At 49.1% G+C, this 13,615-nt stretch overlaps 1 protein-coding gene across 3 annotated transcripts in view; it reads left to right on the top strand.

Annotated features, from left to right (window-relative positions):
* Positions 1-13,615, top strand: part of PKNOX2 (PBX/knotted 1 homeobox 2) — a 354,889-nt gene that overhangs the window by 258,842 nt on the left and 82,432 nt on the right. The window lies entirely within an intron of this gene.

The raw sequence follows: 13,615 nt of genomic DNA on the forward strand, positions 1-13,615 counted from the left end.
GAACTAGTCCCATAAGATGTAGGACCTAGGACCGTTGCCTAGAGCACATAGTCATAGTCCTGTCCCTGCCCCCCACCCTGCTTCACAGTCACAGACATCAGACAAATGTAGCCGAACCCTTTAGACGCGATCAGTACATAATCCCCACTCAGGTACAAAGTGCAAATAGTTTACCTTCAAGTGTTATATGAAACTTCCTACTTAGGGATTCTTTAGCTCCAGACCCACCTGTTTGCTGGTCATTAGAGCCATTTTGTCTGGTCCTTCTCTGCTGACCTACTGGAAGAATCTCCATTCTCTTCAGGACTCTGCCCAGTTTTTACCCAGAAAAAGCCAGGGCTCACTCTCAAAGTCCTTCAATCACTTCCCTCTGGCCCAGTTTCCATCCCTCAGCTCAGGGATGACACGGCAGTCCCCCAAGTTCTTTTGAGACTCCAGCCCTGGATGTAACACCTACAGAAGGCCCCATCACCTCATGGGCAGTCTCCTCACTGCTATCCTGTGGTCCCCTCTCCCTGTCTGGAAGCCTGGCTCAGCTTTGGTGGGTGGGGCTCCTGCAGTCCTTGGGACTCATCACTCCAAGTCTTTGCTTCCCTACATGTACCTCCCATCCATGCTCGGTTCCTTTGGAGACTCAGAGACTGTGCTTTCTCAGAAGACTCCTTCCTCTGACTTCTAACTTCATGCTCTCTTCTTTTCTCTACCCTAGCCTCTCAAGACAATATTAGTTTAAAGATTATTACTGAGTACCCAGCTAGAACCTTCATTCATTCATTCATTCACTGGGCAAATGTGCAGTGCGTGCCTACTGTGTGCCAGTGGGAGATCCTTCTCACCCTTTCCCCGTAGCCTTCTTGGCCCTCCCCCTGTTGTTCCTCACTCGTGAGAATTTCAAACACAGGGGAGATCTGTGCGCCATGAAAAGGATATTCAAGATGCAGACACGGGGTGGGGCTTTGCTCACATTAGGTCCTGGCTTAGACACCCCCAGCCTGGAGTATGCACATAGTAGCTGCTCTATCGTTCTTGTTATTCCTCCCCCATCCCCAGTGAAATTACCAGATGATGGGGTCACTTGGTCACTTTTCAGTGTTGGCATGTGACCACCATTGACTCTTCGGCTCCTGAAAATACAAAAGCACTGGCAACTCATGACCTTTAAGCCCATGTCCTTCTCCCCACCCCTGCTTGTCCAACGCAACATGCTCCTTCCTCAGCCCTGCTGAAGTTTTCCTTGTAGTCTGTGACCCCTCTGCCAGTTAGTCAGTAGCTCTCCATGGTGACCCCAGCCTGGACTCAGCATTTCCACGGCTCTTCTGTGGAAAGCTTCCAGCATCATCACCATGTTAGGCCCTTCTCAGAGCCCCAGACTCAGATTGAAAGTACAGAGGGAGCCCAGGAAAAACTGAAAAAGAGAGAGAGGAACCTAGGGACCATAGTGGGGAAGCCGAGAGTCCATCCTGCCTCAGTAGAAGCAGACTCATCTCTCATCTCTCAGCCAGTGTTGGACACCCCTGGGATATTGATTAAGAGACAGGAAGTTTGGTTCCATTTCCTTTGTAACTGGCTCCAAGCTCTCCAGGCTCCGCAGCAGGTATGAGGAGCAGAGAGGCAAAGACCCACATCCCCATACCTCACTCAGCTCAGGGTTAGGTTAGGTTCAGGCCAAGAGGTCAGAGAATGCCACACTGGCACAGCTGGCAGCTGCTGCTTCTCTCCTTCCCTCCTTTCCACCCCGTTTTGCCTGCCCAGCAGCTGGGAGAAACTTTGGTTTGGCGGGGGTTAACAGGAGTGCCGTAGCAGGGGCCTGCGCTGCCCACGAATACTGAGTGGGCGTAGTTAAGTAGAGGAGCCTAATGCAAAGCTCAGCCTACAGCTGGACTAACATATCCCCAAGCCACCTCTAGCCTCTTGTGGGGGAAAAGGAAGTTCCAGTTCCCTATCAAGGACCTCAAAGCAGAATCTGGAATCAGGGACCATTCCAAGGCTCTCCACACTGAGACTTATCAGGATGTCACCACTGAAAATATTCACATTTACAGCAGAGGAATATTTGCCGTGGGAAGGAACAGCTCTACTTGTATGTCCAGAGGTCCAGGAGTGAGGTGTCTGACAAGGAGCGTCATTGTCCACAGTGAAGTGACCAGGCCAAAGTCTTGGGGTCTTTGTGGCCCTGGCTAGTTTGCTAGGCTATAACTACATTGCCATTGGCCTTCCCTGAGCTGAACTGGTCCCTAAGAAACTAATCAAGGCGGGAGGATAAAAGGAAGGCATTAGGGGAAGAGATGGAGTGGATAGGATGGAGGAGATAGTGGGGCCACCAGAACAAAGGCTTCTGACCCACGGGGCAGGCGGAGGCTGTTCTCTCCAGAGAGAGCTGAGCTTTGAGGCCAACTGGCCTGACTTTGGGGGTCCGTCTTCTCATTCCTTAGGACTTTTAGGAATGGCTCCCTCACGGAATGACTCTTCCATATGCACCTGGTCACTCGAGTTTTGTTGTGGCATCTTGCCCAGGTCCTCTTGCCTCCTTCCCTTTATTCTTTCAAGAGGCTGGTCCCAGCTTCTCAGGGGAAAGCTCTGCTCTATTTCCTTCATAATGTTCATTATCCCGGAGAAGCAAAAGACCTCCACCACTCAGTGTCTTCAGGAAAGCGGCACCTAAGGAACATGGCTCAGACATACAGGGGATACCAGGCTATCACTTCCTGAAGGGGACTGTCCCCTCCCTGTTCCTTTAGCTTTAATGTCATTGCTTTTGGACCCTGTATTTCCTGCTTCCTCAAAGCCTGGACAGCTGAGCACACCTCTGTATACCTCTTCAGAAACCCAGGTTCTTCCACAGGCAAGAAATGGACAGTCCCTGACATGAAGTCCCCAAAATGAAATAGGAAGCAAGGAGCACAGCCCTTCCTCTGAGACCCACACAGTCGTTTTAATAATGTTCCCGTTGTGCTAAGGGCTAGCAATACCGAGCATAATCTATTCAAATGCACAGGAGAATCTCATTTTGGAAAATTAGGGATCTGCATTAAAAAAATTCCCAAGCCCCGGACCTTCTTTATAATAAATTAGAATTTCCTTTTTTTTTCAAGGGAAGTTCTTAACTTGGCAATTTCATTTTTGAAGTTTGGGGAATAAAGTTATTAAAAATGAGGGAGGCTTTTTTTTTTTTTTCCTTCCCAAATTAGTAGAAAGCATTCATGGTTATGGCCACATGCTATTTGGGCACAAGCCAAATGGTATGATAGCCAAGGAGTTTCTAGCCCCTCAGTTCTGCTTCAGTCCATCCTGGGGAAACTCTGTGATTACTTGTAAGGATGTCACTCTGTGTTTATTAGGCACTGAAGACTGACTGAGTTTAGATAGTACAAAAGCAACAGCCCACTGGAGCCTTCTATACAGCCTACTTCCTCCTCCTGATGGCATCTGATTAAATTCCCTCCCATCAGAACAGCAGCGTCCTCTACCATCTAATGATGCCGGAAGCTATGCCACCAATATTGCAATACCAGCAGGATCACCCATAGTGGACACATTTCAATAGAATTTTCAGAATGAGGCAGTCTAGGAAGAAAGCCCTGTCCATCTACTTCCAAAAACTAGCCAATGAAAACCCTATGGGTCACAAGTAGGTATTGTCTGATACAGTGCTGGAAGATGAGCCCGCCAGGTGGAAGGCACTCAGAATGCACCGTGACCGTAACAATGGACTTGAGCACACCAACAAGTGTGAAGGTGGCACAGGACCAGGCAACATTTTGTTCTGTTGTACATGAGGTCATCATGAGTCAGAGCCGACTCCATGACAATTAACAACAACTACCGTAGCTGGGTCCTTCATCTAGACCCTCACGTTATGCTGCGAAAGGGTAGGGGCAAGTCACTGGGGCAAATGGAATGGTATAATTAATGAAAAAACTATCTCTGGTTACGGTGTGAACTCTCAGTTGAGTGTGTTGTGTTGATTCCTCCATCCCTCCCTTTACCTTCTCCTACATCTCTGCCACTGCCTGACCATCTATCCCCTGGACTTTCACAAGGCCCTCCTGGCAGGCTTCTTGCCCCAGTGCCTCCCACTAATCCTAATGGAACTGTCAAAGTTATACTCTCTGCTGTCGCTCCCCTCTCCCCCACATTCATAGAATCCCCAGGAAGTGCCCCTCCAGTCTCCCTCCCAGACAAATACCCTCTGTCTCCTTCCACGCATATCCCCTTCACTCAGGTACTCTCTCTCCACCTCTGACATGTTATTGAGTTCTCCCATTTCCTATAGCGCTCCATACACACTATCACCCACCAAGCAAACTTCTTTCTTCCATGGTTCAGCAACGACTCCAGAAAACCATCTTAAAGTCCTAGTGAAGGAACACCTTCTCCACAGTCACTTTACCCACACACAAAAAAACTCCTACTATCAGCAACCCCCATCCTCCTCAAGCGTAGAGACATACCTACTGTTCCACAAATATAATTCACCCTTGGCTTATAGGCAGGACAAATATTTCATCTGGTCTATTTGTGTATATGTTCAATATTTAGTATTCCCCTGTCTGCATGTCCCCAGCATGTCAGGCTGCAGGAGTATTTGACTTGAAAGCAGAAATCCTAGTGGGTACTAGTCTGACCCACTAGACACACACCCTTACGAACGTGGATGCTCAGCTCATAGTTGAGATTAAGAACAAACTGATATGTAGGTAGATACATGTTTACTTAGTGTGACTTGATGATGAGCAATATTGAGAGGGTTTTGCCAACTCACCCAGGATGCGGCCTCATTATTGACCAGAGGGAGACAAGACAGGCAAAATCAGAGCTCCTTACTTCAAGACCAGGGTGGTGAGCTCACTGCACAAGAAAGTCAAGTGTTTGCTCGGGACCCTGTGACAAAAGTTATGTTTCCCATGACCCACCCAGGGCCCTGGGAGACTGCACTTGGAGGCCTGGGGTCAAGATAATGTTATCTCACCTGCCCTGCAAGGGGAAGGTTAAGGCTGGGGCCGGCCTCATCAGGAGAGGCCAGTCCAGCCTCTCTTGCCCCTTCTCTCCCTCCCTGTCCTGACACCATCCCCACTCTAGGCAGGGCCAAGGGGGCAGGCATCTTGGGGAAGCTGGATGGGCTTTGATCAGTCATTAGGATCCCCATGCTGGTTTCATTAACTGGAGGCAGAAGGGGGTGGCTGGGCCACAGGTTATGAATGGGCAGCCTCCAGGCCAGCAGCAGAAGTGGGTTCAGATGTTTTCACACTGGCTTTGCATTCTTCTCATCTCTTTAAGGGCTACAGCCCCCTGCCTTGCAGGCCCTCTGCTCAGCTGCCTGTGAAACACATTCACTCTGCAGCAATAGAGTTAATTCAGCAGATTTTCAAGTCCCCCTAAGCCTTTTCTGTGGCTGTGATTGACGGCTCCCTGTGCCCCTGGGGGCAATGCCCCAGGGACCATATGGGAGACCTACCTTCTCTTGCTTTGACTCATTCGAAAGGGACTCTTGTCTTTCTTTTTATGTTCTGCTGGGCCTTTCTTTGCTTTGTGAACAGTGACCTCTCTCCTTGCCCTGTTTGGGCCACCCATGTCTTTAAACTGGACGTACCCCTGAACTGCAACTCACAAGAGTCCTGGACTCCTCATTGTGTAAAAGGCAAACACAGCCTGCAGGTCCCATCAGGAGGACTTTCTGCCCCCATTTAGTAGACAGTTGTCTCAAAAAATGACTTTTAAGCTTGCAAAGAAATCCTCACTCTAATGACCTCGTCTAGGCTTTTTATTTGATGAATTTACTACCTCAGCTCTCATATTTACCAAACAAAGAGATTATACAGCCTGTTCCCCTGCCTCCATGCATCTTAAATGGCCGCAAAAATAGTTAACGGCCCAAGGACACAAGCCTAAAATAAATCAGGGAACAGGTGATCAAAGTCAGGCGGTGGGGCTAATGAACACTTTAACTAGTTTGCCTCTCTTTTCTGTGTGATCTTGGTGGAGCTCCGAGGTCTGTGGGTGGCCTAGCAGGAGGGGGCCGGAGATGGGTGGGTAAGGACTGAAGGATTCCCCTTGTCCCTGGAGTTGGAGTTTTATGACCTGGAGGAAGAGGAATGGGATGACCCAATGTAGTAGAAACTCAGGAATCCCAGGCCTGTCCCATCTCCCCTGCTGATGAATTATACAAATCTAGGCCAGTCATTTCAGTACGATTTCTTTCATTCACTCTTTCTGTAAACATCGGGCACTTTCTGTGGCTTTTTTAGACTTCCTGCTATACTAAAAAAAAAAAATTGCTGCCAAGTCAATTCCAACTCATGGTGACCCCCTGTGTTACAGAGCAGAACTGCTCCATAGGGTTTTCAGTGGCTGTGGTCTTTTAGCAGCAGATTGTCAAGCCTTTCTTCTAAGGGACCTCTGAGTGGATTCAAACCGCCACCCTATTGGTTAGTAGCTGAGGGCTTAAGTGTTTGTGTCACCCAAGGATTCCTTGTGCTATGTACTGGATTTACAAAATTGACAGAGTTCCTGCCCTAAAGGGCTTACATTCCATTTGGGGCCTTTGTGTCTACACTTTAAAACAGCAATAACTTCTGCCCCCCACCCCCCAGGCACAAATGAGAGCATGGGTGTGAAAAATAGAGCTGTGCTTCGTGGCCCTTTCACCCATGCCCCTGACATTGATTTTTTTTTTTCTTTAAATAATTTTTATTGTGCTTTAAGTGAAAGCTTACAAATCAAGTTAGTCTCTCACATATAAACTTATGTACACCTTACCACATACTCCCATTTACTCTCCCCTTAATGAATCAGCCCACTCCCTCCTTCCAGTCTCTCCTTTCGTGACCATTTTGCCAGTTTCTAACCCCCTCTACCCTCCCATCTCCCCTCCAGACAGGAAATGCCAATGTAGTCTCAAGTGTCCCCCTGATGCAAGTAGCTCACTCCTCATCAGCATCTCTCTCCAACCCACTGTCCAGTCCAATCCACTGACATTGATTTTTTACTCTCTCTTTTGCACACCTCCAGTAGTCAAAGTCAAGATTAAATTCAATTTTAATTACCCAACTTTTTATGAGGAACACAATAAATTCGTCGTCGAGTTGATTCCGGCCCATAGCGACCCCATTAGAACTGCCCCCATAGGGTTTCCAAGGAGCAGCTAGTGGATTCCAACTGCTGACCTTCAGGTTAGCAGCTGAGCTTTTAACCACTGCACCACCAGGGCTCCTTGGAACAGAGTAGACGTATCAGATATGTTTTTCCTGCTGTAAATATCCCTTACACACACACACACACACACAGAGAGAGAGAGAGAGAGAAACATACACTTGGTGAGATTCCAGGATAGCCCCTAAGCCCTGGTTTGGGACTGTTAGTAAAGTTAGGTGACCTCCAGAGATGGAGGAGCAGACGATCCCCAGGAAGTGCACAGACCTGGGAACTGGGAAATTTGGATGGATATCTACAGCCTTCTTTTATTAGCCACAGGTCCGTAAACACCCCAGGAAGACAGGGAGGCCAATGAACATTTTATAAGACGTATTTCTTAAACCTCTGCCTGCAAGCCCTTTTAAAATTAATTGATTAATTAAACCCCCATTTTACATCATTAAGTAACTTTTCTGTGGTTGGCTTTAACCTGTCAGCTGTGGACCAGAATGATGGTGACCTAGGCTGCTTGTCCAGGGAGACTCTGGACTGACCTGGGTCTGCTGCCAGCCCTTCCCCTCTCTGGGCCAGCCAGGGTGCGGGATATTTTGAGGTGCCCTCTTTGACCTCTCCCCTTTTTGATCCTTGATGTCTTTAGCACATGACTCCTTGCTTCACACATTCGGTTGGCTATCGTGTCTTTTAAATGTAACGGACACCTGGGAGCTCGCCATGAGCAGGCCATGGCGATGGGAGCCAGGGACACAGGCTGTGCCAAGGGGCTCTCAGTCTGCTCAGCACAATGAACATACAAGGGCCCTGCAGGGTTACAGGTTTTGTGCTTAGTGCATATGTAAATGAGGAAAAGGCCATCTACCTGGGCTGGGGCAGGTGTGGAGATTCTAGCCAGGTGATGCTCCAGCGTGTCTTGAGAGAGGCATGGTTTCACGTGGTGGGAATGGAGGCAAGGAGGGGGTGGCGTGAAGCAAACACATGACAACATAAACCAGTGAGGACACTCAGGCAGTTCTCAGCAGCAGGGTACAAGCAGGTGCAGGGCGAGGGTGCTGCACAGAAGACAAGATCATCAGCAAATAGGCCCGGGCCTAAAGCCCCACCTCCCCGGGTTGTACCCCCTGCTGCCTCTCACCTGTTCAGGCCAAACCCACGTAAATGGCTTCAAGCCCTGACCTCCTCCCAGGTCCCTAGACTCTCCCCTGGTTGCCAGGAAACCTGATCCTCTACCCAGCATGCCCTGGCACGGGAGGGAATGCCAGCTTCCCTGCAAGCTTAGCCTAGCTGCTGGAGCCTTAGTGGCCCCTAGTGGGCCAGTCTAGGCACAGCCCCTGGTGTTCTCTGTGACCTAGAGGGACAGGCACTGGGCCTGGTCAGCTCTCACCTACCTGTGCCAGGTGCAGGACCCAGCAGAGGGGGTGTCTTCTTAGGAGGAGTATCTATGCTGAGTGCTGAGGAGGTGCAGGCTTAGGTTGTCCAAGGTTTGCAGAAAGGGACCCTGTGAGAAGTATGTGGCTGTACTAGCCACAAAGAGCAGGCTGTAGATGGAGGAGGTGTGGGGGCTGGGGCCTCTGGGACAGGGATAGGGACAGGATGTGGGGTTTGGATTCAGAGGGAAAAGCTAGAAAAGTAAGCACTGAATGTGGTACTTTATATTAAAAATGCTTAGAAACCAAAATGTACAAAGCATCCACTGTGTGCAATGCACCTTAACATCCATGGTCTCAGAGTGGCCATGGGGGAGGTATTATAGCTACCTTTTTACTAATAGGGAAACTGAGGCTTGGAGAAACTGAGTTATTCACCCAAGGTGACGTAGCTGGTGATTAGTGACGTCTCCTTTCACTACACCACAGGCCCCTCTCCCTGTGCCTGAGCCCATGTGTGCCCCACACCCCTGAGTGCTTATGGAAGGGTGGGTTCCTTCAGCAGGGGCAGCCCAGGCAAAAGAAACAAATGCAGCAGCCACCTCGGAGTGTGGGCTGCAGCTTGTGCGGATTATATTAATGATAACAAACCCTGGTGGCGTAGCGGTTAAGAGCTATGGCTGCTAACCAAAAGGTCAGCAGTTCCTCCAGCCCCTCCTTGGAAACGCTGTGGGAAGTTCTACTCTGTCCTATAGGGTCATTATGAGTGGGAATCAACTCGACATCAGCGGGTTCGGGGTTTTTTTTTTTTAACTATACATCCACAAGGAGCCCTGGCGGTGCAGTGGTTAAGTGCTTGGTGGCAACACTGGTAGTTCAGCAGTAGAATCCTCACCTTCCATGTGAGAGGCCTGGGTTTGATACCAGCCAATGCATCTCACGCACAGCCACCGCCTGTCTGTCAGCAGAGGCTTGTGTGTTGCTCTGATACTGAACGCGTTGCAGCAGAGCTTCCAGACTAAGACAGACGAGGAATAAAAGCCCAGTGATCTATTTCCAAAAAAAAGCAGCAAATGAAAGCCCTATGGATCACAATGGTCTGACCTGCTATGATCATGGAACTGGCACAGGACTGGGCAATGTTTTGTTCTGTTGTGCATGGGGTCGCCATGAGTTGGGGGCTGGCTCAACAGCAGCTAGAATCAACAACCACATATTGGATCTCTCTGTTAAGCGCCCTTGAAGACTAAGGTGTGCCTGACCCAAGCCGTGGTATTTTCAATCACATCATATGCATGTGAAAGCTGGACAATGAATAAGGAGGACTGAAGAAGAATTGACACCTTTAAATTGTGGTGTTGGCGAAGAATGATGAAGATACCATGGACTGCCAAAAGAACCAACAAATCTGTCTTAGAAGTACAACCAGAATCCTCCTTAGAAGCAAGAATGGCGAGACTGCATCTTACATACTTTGGACGTGTTGTCAGGAGGGATCAGTCCCTGGAGAAGGACATCATGCTTGGCAAGGTACAGGGTCAGCGGAAAAGAGGAAGACCCTCAATGAGGTAGATTGACACAGTGGCTGCAACAATGAGCTCAAGCATAACAACGATTGTAAGGATGGCGCAGGACCTGGCAGTGTTTTTTTCTGTTGTGCATGGAGTCACTATGAGTCAGAACCGACTCGACAGCACCTAACAACACAACATTAAGTGCCAACTGCTTTGCATACATTATCTCATTTAATTGTAACAATCCTGTCCCTCAGGTATTATTGTTCCCATTTAATAGATGAGGACCTTGGGTCAGAAAGGTCTAAGTTACACAGGCAGAGAAGGTCGAATCCAAAGTAGATGCTCACCCCTCCACACCAGGCTGTGTGCCCCATTATCTCCCACTCCAGGTTGGACACCACAGGGACTGTGGACTTCTCTATGGTGGCCTGAGGCATTCAGCATCAAGAAAGTAAATCTGCAGCCAAAAAAAGTACCATTCAGTGGGAAGGCCAACCCACTCTGTGCCCACTATTCCTTCATTCTACAGGTATTCTTGGACACTCTCTCCATCAGACACAGGGGCTACAGCTGTAAGCAGGAAAGACAGGGTCCCTGCCCTCAAGGATCTTACAGTCTATTGAAAGAGAGGGATAAGTAAGCAGACAAGTCTAAACAGTGCGATATGAGCCATGACATACAGAACAGAGGGGTCCAACCCAGTGCCAGGTGTTCTGCCAGCATGCACCAAAGGCGACACAAAGCTCACAACAATGGAAGGTAGGAGGCACCATTCCTATGTTACAGATGAGAAAACTGAAGCCCGAAAAGGTAAAGCAGCATGTCCAAGGTTACACAGCCAGTAAGTGGCAAAGAGGGACTCAAGACTCACTGTAGGATGCCTAACCTCTGCTCTGCCACCATGCACACTGTCTCCGGGAGATGGGAGAAAGACTTTGGCATTGTCCCCCATTCTGAACCATCTGCTCCCACCTCCCAGGAGCAGCAGACAGGAGCTCTGAATGGAAGCTGACAGGAGGCATCAGCTGATCCTGCTTTGGAGCCCAGCACCCTGAAGGTTCAAAGCCCTGTGTGGTCAGGTTTTTCTGGCTTCGGGTCTCAGGCCCCCTCTGCAGACTCTGGGGAGAAGTTAACACAGCAAGTGAGTCATCTTTCTTCGGTTAATAAACCACCCATGACTGTCTACTTGGGTTCTGCATGGAAGGTCTGTTTCTGGCACAATTAGCACTTGGGGAATTGACTTGAATTTGTATGCCAGAGGTTTGTTAGGGGGTAGGAGAAGCTGGGGCCAGCAGTGAGGATGGGGTGAAAAAAAAAAAAGTGACCCAAGAGCATGTGCTGGAAAGTGAAGCTTCATTCTAACCAGGACCCCTTCCTCTCTTGCCCCTTTTTTCACTCAGGAAAAAAAAAAATCTTCCTATTTCTCCTTTTCAAAGAAAACTAATTAAATACACTAATTCACTTAGTGTGGTTTTTCAGAAAGGCCTAGGTTCTGGCCCCAGGCTTTGCATAATCTGGCTGTGATCTCCAGCAGTTACTTTCTCTCTGTGATCGTCTGTTTTCTCACCTGTAAAATGGGGGTGATATTAACCTACTGCACAGGATTGTTGTTAGAATGGCAGGAATGTAAGAATGATTTGTAGACAAGAAAGCCTACAGAAATCTTTTCTTAGTTCCTGAGAATGTAATGTGCCACGGTTTTCCTGTGATAATATTTTCCGAAAAAAGATACAGATTTGGGGAAGGGCAATACTTAGCAGAAGACAAAACACTGATGGAACATTTTGGGTGTCAGAGGGTAACTGAAATAGGCAGGTCAGATCCGCCTCCAACTTCTCTACTCCATTTTAGGCTGAGGGTGGGGGTGGTCAGGACGTTTATCTCAATGTGTCACAGAATCTGGGCAGGGGCCCTTTAGCTCCAAGCTCAAGACAGGGCTGATCCTAGCTAGATGATGGAAGGAAGTCCAATGCTTATAGCATCCATGGGAGGGAAGAGCATGGAGGTGGTTGCTACAGAGTCTTTTGTCCCGAGGAGGGACCCTTTGGGTAAGAGAGGAGATAGGAACCATAGAGCCCCATGTAGGTGCTGGGCACAGCCTCACAGCCGGAAGCTGACAGGGCACACTAACACCCTTTCCCATCCGTTAGACTAAGGTGAAACATTTGTTAGTCCTACCTTGTTCTCTTGATTAATCCTCATGGCCTGTAAAGTGGGAAACCAAGGGCCAAAGGGGTCAGGAAACATGCCCCAAAATCATAGCTAATAAGTGGCAGAGGAGCATCTAGCCCAGGGCCTCCCACTGCGGTCCTCTTCCCCTTCCACTCTGATCTCTTCTGATCTCCCAGATAGCTCGCAAGACATCATTCAACTTTGACCCTCTTCCTCTGTGCCTCCATTTCCCCATGTTGGAAAGGGACAACCCTCCATGTTAGTGTTGATGCCATACCCACCCCACCCCCTACCCTGTCCCCAGTGAGCTGCTGGGCAGGGTCTCCAGGATGCTCTGAGCTCTCCTCGTGGAAAGCCCCAGAGTCTGGGGTGGCCAGTTCTGGGACCGGCTGTGAACACACCCAGTGGTCTCCTGGAGTGTGTAAGGCTAGTTTCTTCATGTGCCAGATGGAGGAGATGCAGAGAAAGCCATGTGGGGAGATGCCTGAAATCAGCTGTGAGCTGGTAACTATTTAACTATGGGCTCTCTGAGGGCAGGAGGGTCCTGACTTAAAAAAAAAGCATTTGCCAATTCCCGTGGTATGAATGTTCCCACCATGGCCAATTTCAAGCTACCAGTGCATTGTCAACCAGTTTAAAATTCCTGCAAATCTAACAGTCTGGTTTCACAGGCCAGAAAAGGCGTTCCAGCCAGACACTTAGCAGCCTCACCCCTGGTCCACCCAGCTCTCCCTCCTCCTGCTCTAATGGCCATGCTGCCCAGTAACCTCCCCTTCCCCCTAAAGCTTACCTCAAGTCACCCCATCCCTTTACCCCTGGACCCTGCCATAGCTCCAGCTCCTCTCCCTTTGAGTTCTGGTTGTGGGGAAGTAGAGGTTTCTGGCTAGAAAAGAAGTCTATTTAGAAATAAACCGTCCTTTTTCCAAACCTAGAGGAAATGCAGAGTTGCTGAACTGGCTCCCAGGGGCTATATAAATGTGAGTCCTCATCCTCCTAATGCCAGCTCTGCTGTCTTCTCCCCCACCACCACCTCTCCCAGCCCAGTAACAGCCTCTCAGCTGGGGCCTCTTGGGATGCTAAAGTGACTGCTTTTGATTTACGTTTTTATTCCGTGCTTTCCTTTTCAACCCAGCAGGGCTTTCCCCCTCTTCTCCTTCCCCCCCACTGGTCCCCAAAGTCCCAGCTGAAAACGGGAAGGTGAGAGGAAAAGAAGTCCCTCCTCTCATCTCAGTCTATCCTAGAAGATCTTCTTGATGGAAGCCCCTGTGGGTTCCTCCAAGGACACCAGGAAATTCGCCTTTAGTCTGCACAGCAGAGCGTTCGGCCTACCCTGTATTTCACACTTCAACCAGCTATGTTGACCCAGCTTGCCTTGCTTTATGAAAGAAGTACATTTCTAAAATCTCGTGTTTA

The sequence above is a fragment of the Elephas maximus genome, chromosome 17 (genome assembly GCF_024166365.1).
Source record: "Elephas maximus indicus isolate mEleMax1 chromosome 17, mEleMax1 primary haplotype, whole genome shotgun sequence".
Lineage (NCBI taxonomy): Eukaryota > Metazoa > Chordata > Mammalia > Proboscidea > Elephantidae > Elephas > Elephas maximus.